The 8,811-nt window shown below is 52.8% G+C and overlaps 1 long non-coding RNA gene across 2 annotated transcripts; it reads left to right on the top strand.

Moving 5' to 3' along the window:
• The first annotated feature begins 11 nt into the window (after window positions 1-11).
• Window positions 12-7,764, top strand: LOC115067140. Of its 2 annotated transcripts, none has more exons than XR_003846571.1 (6): window positions 12-285; window positions 2,583-2,668; window positions 2,890-3,074; window positions 4,338-4,436; window positions 6,177-6,315; window positions 6,496-7,764. It is a non-coding gene; the product is annotated as an uncharacterized LOC115067140 (long non-coding RNA). The 2 variants fall into 2 exon arrangements; XR_003846570.1 differs by having other exon boundaries at window positions 2,586-2,668.
• Window positions 7,765-8,811: the final 1,047 nt, after the last annotated feature.

Raw genomic sequence — 8,811 nt, forward strand, 5'->3', positions numbered from 1 at the left:
CTCCGCGCGCGCCGCGGCCTGACAGCCCCAATTAAACAGCGGCTCCCGCGGCCGCGCGCCCGGGCGTCCTTTGGGAGGCGGGGCCGCGAGGCCGGCGCCCGGGCTTAAAGGCACCGCGCCTCCGCCGCCCCTCCCCGCGGGGTGCGGGCCCCGAGACCAGGCCCGACCTATACCGCGCTGAACCCCGAGCTGGCTACGATCTGCCCCAGGGGCCCCAGCCCAGATGCCCTCCCGGATCCCTTCTGAGGAGCTTAGATCTGAGCCCCACGGCAAAGATGCCCTGAGGTGTGTGTGGCGTGGGGGGCGTCCTATGCCTGGGTCTCCACCCAACATTTACAGAAGCAGAGTTTCTCCAGGGCTGGAGTTTGGGGGGGGGGGGTCCCTTCGTGCCAACTTTCCCTCCTCTTTCATTCTTTCATAAAGTTCATTCAACACATGGGAATTGAACTCCCTACTACGTGCCAGGCTCAGTATTAGGCGGCCGCCGTTTTAGGCGACTGTATGTATCATCCTCCTGATGGCCACAGGCTCCAATCCTGAGCTGGAGGGTCTCACCCCTGCAGGCCTGCTGGGGGAACCATTACCTAGGTGACTGGGGGTTGTAGAGGGGGTAGGATGGCTCAAGGGCCGCTGTCACTCTTGGAGGTTGAGCTGGAGAAATCCTGAAAGGACCATCCCCAGGGAAGTGAATGCGAGCTCTTTAAGAAAGCTTTAAAAGTGGGGTGGTGACCATCGCGGAGTGAAGCGCCACGTGACTTTTCCACTGGCGCTGGTGGGAGGGAGAGAGCGCTTCATAATCAGCTTTCCTTCACTTACCTCCCTTTCGATGCGCCAATCAACTTTCGCGGTAGGCGGGCACGCGCTTAGCAGACAGTCAATCACCGCCGAAAGAGGCTGTGGGGAAAGGAGGCGGGGCCCTCAGCCTGTTCCACCCAGCTGGAACTGGGCGGGGTCTCGCTAAACGTGGTGTTTAAGCTCTGGAGCGGGCGGGGCAGAGGAGGTGAATGAATCTGCAGGTAGGGCTAAAACAAAGCGGCTCGACTCTGGCGGCGCGCGTGCGCAGGACCTATCGTGCTTTCTTTACCGAGCCAAGGTGGTCTAACCTGGAAAGGGAGGGAGGGAACCCTCCCGGCTCCCAGCCCCTGTGCATTCCCTGACTGGCAGAGTGGCCCCACCTCCTTGAAGCTTAACCCCTCACTGTGTCCCAGGCTGGTCAGCTCTAAACCACCTTGTCCCCAACTCCAGCTGGCATGGCAGTGGTGTCTGGTCAGAGTGTAGTTTCAAGGCTCCAATTCCCAATTACAGAGTTTTCTAGAATACAGTCGGCAAAGCTGATCTCCAAAGAAGCAGGGACCTCTCCTACATTCATTCTCAGAAAGGTGTCAGCAGGGCAGCCAAAGAAGGCCTTGTAGGAGGGATTGGATGCCCAGAGAAGTGAAGGAGTGTACGTCTTCCGAGGGTTGTCCTGAGGTTGCTAGGTACAGCTTGTAGACAGCTTCCAGGCTGTCCTCCACTTGCTGATGTGTTGTATGACCTGAGTAGGGGGGCTCACTTCTCAGCCTCAAGTTTGCCAATGTACAGTGCTAATTTGGACAATGCTGTCTACCCATCCACCCAGGTAGAACAACACCCACTGAGGCTAGGCTCATAGGCTCGTGAGGGGCAGCAGGTTGTCTGGGATGGAGGCAGCAGCAGTCCCCCAGGGGAGGATGGCCAGTTGACTGAATCATTCATAGCAGGCCTAAGGGCCAGGCACCAGGTAAGCCTGGGACTGGAGCAATCAATGTCACTCCCTCCTCCATGCACCAGTACCCACAGCCTGGGTGTGTGTCCCTCCATTCCACCAGAGGCCTGGGTGATTCTCCCAAACCCTCAGCAGAATGAAGTGACCCCTTTCCTTTGGGGGAAGATCGGGCTTGGTGCCTCTCTCCAGATAAGTTCATGTTCTGTTAACATGCTGTCAGACAGACATCCCCAGACAGGTAAGAGCCACAGTAACAAGAGGCTCTTGCTATCCTCAGGTGAGGCTGGACTATGTATGGGTCCACTGTGTATGGCATGCTTGCTTCTGATGCCCTGGGGGCGGGTGTGGAGTGGGGAATTGGCTGGTATTCTGCCCAGTTCAATTGAGGGTTTAATTGACATAGACACCTCTTGGGTGCCCTCACAATCCCACCCCTCACCCCAGAGAAAGGCAGGGGGATCTGCCATCCCTTACGTTAGCATGTGATAGCTCACTAGTCAGTCTCTCTCCCCGCTCTATACACTCTATCCCCACTCTCTCTCCCCCAGGACAATATACACCTGTAGGATGTTGGCAGGTAAGGAAGGATATGTGGGGAGGGAGTGATTATAGGAACAAAGGAATGGCAGAAGAACTAGCCTGGTCCTGTGAGGTACTGGCTGGGCCTGGACCCCCTTCACCCAAAGTTGGAGAAAAGCTCCAAAGGCTTGGGTTCTGAGCAGACACCCTGCAGCTGTGAGCTTCCCTCAAAGATGCTAGGAGGTCCCTGAGAGTGTTTTTTGCTGGGAACCTGGTAGCCTGAGTGAGTCTTTGGACATTCTTTCTCTTTATCTCACAGTAGAAGTGTCCAGCTCATCAGGGTATCACTGAAGGGAAGGGTGGAAGAGTGAGCAAAGGCCCCCATAACATGTCTGCATCCCTCAGGTAAGTAGATCCTAGAAGGGCTTGTATGGGTGGGTCTGCTTGAGTTCTTTGCTGTTGGTAGCTCTTCCATACCTCAACTTGGACAGTTTTTGCCCTCAGCCTTTGCCCACTTCTGACCCCAGCTCAGATATCACCCAAGAGTCTCCTCTGATCCTCCGGCCCAGATTAGCTACTGGGCATCCCAGGACCCCTGTCCTCATCCTGTCTGCATTCCGTCACAGTTATTGCTAAGCACCCCCAGACTTCCTCAGTTTGGATGCCCAATGGTGTGTACAGTGTTCTACTTCTTCCAATTTGGTCTCATCCGTAATCACCTGGAACCCACAAGGCACGTGTGGAGCTGCCGTCCCTGTCTGTGCACTTCTAACCTAGAATGACACAGAGAAGGGCAAGCCTGGCCACAATGGTGAGTGGGTTCCTACTCTTTGCTGTTTTTCCAAGAGGAGCTGTGGGTCCCGAAGAGCAGATGTGAATTGGTGTGCACTTCCCCCCTCAATCATGTGGCTTGGTGACCGTGGTATTGTGCCACCAAGAACAGTTTAAGCATCTTTGAAAAAGACTTTCCTCTAGTGCCTGTGGATTCTTATAGATGGAGCATTGTGTTTTGGGTAGCACATGCTGCAAAGGAGGGGGTCACTTTTTTTGTCCTCTTGATTCTAAAGAAGCCAGCACAAATTGAGAGTAAGCTCCTGCTAACATTCTCTTGTATCTCCCCACACTGTTTCTCCCTCCCTTCCTTCTCCCATTCTCTTCCTCCTCTTCCTCTTCCTCCTCCTCCTCCTTTCCTCCTCTTTAGAGGGTCTCACTATGTAGCCCTGGCTGGCCTGAAACTCCATATGTACACCAGGCAACCAGGCTGGCCTCAAACTCAGAGAGATCCTCCTGTCTCTGCCTTCTGACTACTGGGATTAAAGGAGTGCTGCCACCACACCCAGCACCCGTCTTTTCTTTTTTGTTTATGTTTGTTTTTGAGACAAAGCCTCCCTTTGTATCCTGGGTATATAACCCAGGCTGACTTCAAATCAGGATCCTCTTGCTTAGGCTTCCTGAATGTTGGGTATGTGCCATGACTTCTGGCTAAGAGAGCAGCTTCATAGCAGAGTCTTTCCATGCCGGCCCCCCACAAAATCAGAGAGATGAGTGGGTGTGGGGAGCGATTGTAGTCCATGACTTCTGCTGGTAATGAGTTAACCTGTACCCAGTGACACTCCACAGCATCACCATTGGAAACCTAGACTCATCCTGCTTGTCCTTGACCCTTGCCCAGCTGTTGGTGGGTCACTTACCTGAGTGGGTGTCTAGACAAGTAATGTTTAAGCCAGGTCAGGAGTAGGCTGTGAAAAAGCTAGCGACTGTCCTTCCCTGTAAGAACTCTTGTTTTATATACCCACATGTGTGTATCTATACACATACATACATACATGCAAGAACACACAACACAGGCCCCAAGACATGGATCTATTTATGCTTACAGGCACCTAGAGAAATAGATACAGACTTAATGTGTGCACTCATCCTGTTATATGCACACTTACTCGATGTCTGGGGCTTGCCACTCCTGTTGGAAGGAGTAGTAGACAGGACAGCCAGAGGGGTTGTCACCAGACAGCTGGAAACCACGCTCTTTTCTCCCAGCAATAACTCACCAGACTTAATGTGTCTTTGCTAGGATCTCTGTGGTTTGAAGTTCCTTATGGAAGAAGAATCCATCCTTGGCCCACCCCTGCCTTCCTCCTAACAGGAGGCTGCTAGTTCCCAGATGACAATGGTAAGGCACAGGAAGACCAGGAACCACATCTGCCCAGATGTGTGGGCAGAGTGGGTGAGAATGTAGAGCCTTGGGGAACAAACAGCCATGACAAGAGATAGGACCATTTCCAGGTCAGTCAGAGCCCCAAGACATGACAGAATAGAAGCAATGGCCTGGGAAACCTGTGGGAATCCAATCTGCAAGGCTGCCTGGAAAGAAGGCAAACAAGAGGGGGAGGAGAGAGCCAGGTCACAGGCTAGCCTCCTACCTGTTCCTTCTTGAACATTTTCTGGGCACCTGTGCCAGGAAAGATACAGAGAAATGGAGATTCAGATGGGATTGACCAGCCCCTTCATGGAGTCCCCATGTCCACTCACTTTGAGTGTATGTCTTTCTCAACCACATGCCCCCTCCCCAACATGCAGACATTATTAGTAGCACTTTTTTTTTTTTTTTTTTTTTTTTTTTAAAAAAAAAAAAAAAAAAAAAAAAATCCCCCTCTGTTTGTTTTTTTTTCCTTCACCCCCCCCCCCCCCCCCAACAAACAGGACTTATTTTGTGTAGTTTTTTTTTTTTTTTTTTTTTTGCTGAGCCATACCCTGACCTCAACATCCTTCCAAGCAAGCATGACCAGGCCAGATGATAGACAAAGGTCATAAAACCTATATGTAGCCAGGCCTGGTGATACAAGCCTATAGTCCCAGCTACTCAGGAGGCTGAGGCAGGAAGGATCACGAGTTCAAGGCTTGCCTAGACTATAGAATGAATTTAATGCCAGCTTGGGCAACTTAGTGAGACCGACTCAAAAACTGAAAAGTAGAGGCTAGTGAGATCGTTCACTCTGGGTAAAGGCACTTGCCACTGAGCCAGAAGATCTGAGTTCCATCCCTAGGACCCACGTGATGGAAGGAGAGAACTGATTTCTCTAGGTTGTCTTCTGACCTCCACACTCACACGGTGGCACGTATACACACACATACACACACACACACACACACACACACACACACAAATACAAAGAGCACTGAGGATATAGTTCAGTGGTACAGTGTTTGCCTAGCATGTACAAAAACCCTGGGTTCAGTTTAATCCATAGTACTATAAAAATAAAAACCCTGGTCTCTCTTCCCACCTCATCACTTCATCTCATTCTGACCTTCCTGCTCCTTACGCCAGGTTTTTGACACAGTGCCCCTGCCCCCACTCTGAACTCATCCTATTCCTACTCCAAGTTTTGGGGATTGAATTTAGGGTTTTGTTCACATGCTAGGCAAGTGCTCTACCACTGAGCTGCATCAGTAGAACTTCTTTTTGAGATAGGGTCTCACTTTGTAGCTAAGGTTGACCTTGAACTCTTGAACCTTCTACCTCAATCTCCTTCTGCTGGAATTACATACATGAGTGACAATGCCCATCACATCACTTGTTCCTGATGGGCTTTGGCCTCAGGAAGTCTTTCCTGCCTGACTTCATCAGGGTCTGTTCTAGTTCCAAATCTTCCCTTATGGGGTTCAGCATTTTTCACTCTTACACTTAAAGGCAGTTCAGCGGAGGGGGTCTGGGATCTCACCCTTGGCCCTTTATCTGATCAGGCTTAGAGTCCCATCACCTACAGTGGCCTCCAGCTGATCATTCCAAATTCTCAATATGCCCAAGAGGATGGGACTACTTGGCTGGCTAGCCTAGGCAGGTCTGAGCTGCCCTCTCTATGGCTAGCCACCTCTTACTTTCCCCTCCTCACCCCTGTGTTTGTCCCAGATTCCCCACCAGGGTGAGCAGAGCAGGGCTCTTCTGACCGTTCTACAGATGGGAAAGCTGAGGCCCAGGAAGGGAAGTGTCTTGCCCACAGGGCCGGCACTGGGCCCAGCCACTTACTCATATACCCACAGGACCTGGGGTGAGTCATGGTGGCCCAGGTGATGGGAAGGAAACATATAAACATGGGCAAGTGGGAAGGGCGGTCTAGGGGGAGGGTGGAGGCCTGCCTGGGCTCTCCGTATGAGTTCCCACACATGGATCCCCATGGGCTTACTGGCCAGGTGCACATCTGACCATGTCTAACCATGTTCCCCTCTAGCCTTGCATCTGGACTTTATGTCAGCTCTGGGAGGGCTTCCAACTTCTTTGATGGATGAAGAAACTGAGGCCCACGGTCACAAGACAAGCTGTGGCAGAGGACCGGGTCCTGGACTAAAATCCAGAGGTCCTTTTTCATAGCCAGGTGTCCCCAACTAGTTCCAGGCACCTCTGTTTATTTCCTATCCCCCCTCCAGGGAGGGCACTGGCAGGGTGGGGGACAGACTGGGGGTAGGGATAAGAAGGCAGCTGTTTACTTCCATAGAGGGGCTGTTAACTACCTTTCTACTTTTATAGCAGACATGGGTAATTCACCCAGGACCTGAAAATCTTTGACCTTGGTCATCACTCCACAGACCAGGCTTTCTAACTGCTCCCCTGGGTCCCTCCAGCCTTTTTCAAGGGCTCCTGCCTCCAACTCCACAGCCCTGTCCCCACACAACAGCCTGAGGATGTCTGAGAATGCTTGTGAGCTGGGTCCTTCCCTGCTCCCCAGCCTAAAGCTGCTCCTGGCATAGTCTGGGCTACTGGCTCTGAGTCTCTGTCCTTCCCTGAGTCTCAGCTGCACTCCACTCTCTTTTGCTCTCTGTCTGGGCTCTGACAAAGTCCATGTGGCTTCCTCTGCAGTACCTTTGCCTCAGAGGTTCTTGCTTGGGGAGACGGAGATTGTGGGAGGATAATGGAAGGATGGACATACAACTCATGAGTCCCTTTGCTAGAGCTCATCTCTCCCAGTTCTTTCTTTTGACTGCCTTCTTATCCTTCCCAGATCCACTTGTCCCCCTGTAGGCCAGAGTGTGTTCCTATAAAGTAGCTGGGACAGGATTAGAACTCACCCCAACATACTTTTTTCTAGAAACTTGTCAACCATAAGCATGTGGTCTTATGATTTAAAATGTTTTTGGATCTCCTGTCACATAGCATGATTCCGGAAACCTCTCACTTCCATTCTCCACGTGGCCTTCAGCATGTCCCGTCTGACCTACGTAGAGTTGCTCAGTGGGAGTCCCTGGAATCAGATAGCTCCCTACTATGCCCCTCTCCCCACATGGCAGAGTCTCCTGCCAGGTGCCCTGTACCCTTCCCCCAAAGGCTGAGCCACCACTCTGGACTCTTTGTGGACCAAGTGGTCTCTAGGGTCCCAAGCCTAGGTTCCAGGCCCATATACCAGCACCCCTCAAGCCTGGAGGAGGGGCGAGGAGGGTTTCTGACTCAGCCAGAAGCCCCATCTGCTGACACTGAAGTCATCTCTAGAGAGCCAGAAGCTACTTCACAGCCCGGGGGAACCAGGTAGGCTTCAGAGAATTTTCTTGGGCCTCAGAGGCAGGCAGACCAGAGGGATAAAGGGGCCCTGCCCCAAAGCACCCCTTCTTTAGCACCCTCAGTCCTTCTGTATCTCCCTCTTCTATGATACTTCCTGGATGGGGACCGTACCCCATGAGTCCACCTTGGACCCTGAGGGAAGGAAGCTTGGCTTTGGGTGGGGCAGGGTCCTTAGGTGCTCACAATGTCGTCCTCGGCTTTAGGGGTGCCCTGGTTCTGACTGTGGTTTTTGATCTGGGAAAGTAGGAGTAAAAAGACTCTTCACAATGAAGCCAATCCCACCTTTGAGGCTGGGAGGGTGGAACAGGCCAGGAATTCCCAGAGCACCTGGCCTGGGCTGAAGGATGTGCCAGGGGCCTGGGCTGGGTCTGCCTTGGGTGGGCAGATCTCTCTGTAGCTGCTAGGCCTAATTGCCTCATTAACATCCGCCTGCTGCCTGGGCCTGTCGGCTCCCCTCCCTGCCAGCCTACACAGCCCTGTTTTTCAGGAATCCCTCCTATGAGGCATTGATGGTGACATTGACAGTGACCGTGATGACGCTAGGGAAATGGCCTGGGAGCCAACTGGCCTGGCTCTGACACAGGGGTGCTGACTTGAGGCCTCACAGCCCAGCCCTGTCCCAGGTTTCACACCTAGTACATCCTACACAGGCTGGGCTGTCCAGCTGCTGCCTGCCTGGCACTAGGTTGCCTGTCCCCAGATCAGTGGCACCAGGAAACAGACCTGGGGATGCCCCTCTCTGGCCTGGCCCCACCTAGCCCTACTCCTGCCATACCAGCAAGTGGCCTAAGGAAGACACCAGACACTCGGGTCTCTGGAGTGAGGATGGATGGGTTGGACAAGGGGCCAGCTCTCTCAGAGGCCACTCTGCCTTCTTCTTGGCTCTCTATCACTTGTGAAGTGTCTTGACTTTCATCTCCAGGCAGGATGGCATTCTGCCTGGACCCTAGGCCAGGGTGAGGATCCTAAGGAGGTATTTGGCTTTAGCTGGAGC

This window comes from Nannospalax galili, unplaced genomic scaffold, assembly GCF_000622305.1.
Source record: "Nannospalax galili isolate Female #2095 unplaced genomic scaffold, S.galili_v1.0 scaffold851, whole genome shotgun sequence".
In the NCBI taxonomy this organism is placed as follows: domain Eukaryota; kingdom Metazoa; phylum Chordata; class Mammalia; order Rodentia; family Spalacidae; genus Nannospalax; species Nannospalax galili.